At 40.2% G+C, this 978-nt stretch overlaps 1 non-coding gene across 1 annotated transcript; it reads left to right on the forward strand.

Moving 5' to 3' along the window:
- The first annotated feature begins 626 nt into the window (after positions 1–626).
- LOC131175131 (small nucleolar RNA R71) lies at positions 627–733 on the forward strand. Its single transcript, XR_009145292.1, has one exon. It is a non-coding gene; the product is annotated as a small nucleolar RNA R71 (small nucleolar RNA).
- The last annotated feature ends 245 nt before the right edge of the window (positions 734–978 follow it).

Raw genomic sequence — 978 nt, forward strand, 5'->3', positions numbered from 1 at the left:
TAGAGGGGCTTGAGCTGGGGCCCCCTAAGCCGGGGTGTGACAGTTGTGCTCTTGCTTGATATCTAGGTGGTGGTTGTCTTGTGGGCTGAAATTGAGGCTTGTTCTGCTGCATAAACTGCTGGTTATGAGCATAATTTGAGCTTTGGCCTTGTTGAGCAAAAGTTGCTTGTGGTCTCCATGTTGAGTTGTTCACATTAGAGTAAGCATTTCCCATAGGTTTTTGTTGATAACCTCCTGCATAAGCAGCTTGTTCTTGCAAATAATCATCTCCATAAGAAGAGTAATCAACTCCACAACTTTGAGTTCCATTTGTGAAGGCAACTTGTTACATAGTTGTAGGAGTTGAGGTTGTTGCATTTGTGCAAAAATCACTAAGAAGCTGAGTCAACTGGTCAAATCTTGCATTCATGTAGCTAACTGAGTCAAGTTCATAGATCCCAGCTTTCTTTGGCTCAAGTGCTCTAGGATTTCCCCATAAATGGGTATTATGAGCAATCTTCTCTAATAGATCATAGCATTCTTCACTTGTCATTCTCATGAAATCTCCTCCTGCTTGTGAATCAATTGTGTTTCTTATGGCTGGAGTAACTCTGGTGTAGAAATTTTGAACAATCATCCATTTGGGTATTTCATGATGAGGACATTGCCTTTCAAGCTCCTTAAATCTCATCCAAGATTCATACAAAGTTTCATCATCCCTTGGTTTAAAAGCTACCATCAAATTCCTCAAATGAGTAGTTTTCCCAGGTGGGAAAAATTGAGATAGAAAAGCTTGAGATATCTGCTCCCAAGTAGCTATAATAGCTTGTGGGAGTGAGTCATACCACTCCAATGCTGAATCCCGAAGAGAAAATGGAAATAAGGTGAGCCGAATAACTTCATCTGAAACTCCAGGTTGTCTTTGTGTACCACATATCATCAAAAATTTCTTCAAATGAGAATGAGGATTTTCAAGTGGGCTACCTCCAAATTGTGAAT

Source organism: Hevea brasiliensis, chromosome 16 (assembly GCF_030052815.1).
Source record: "Hevea brasiliensis isolate MT/VB/25A 57/8 chromosome 16, ASM3005281v1, whole genome shotgun sequence".
NCBI classification, from domain to species: Eukaryota; Viridiplantae; Streptophyta; class Magnoliopsida; order Malpighiales; family Euphorbiaceae; genus Hevea; species Hevea brasiliensis.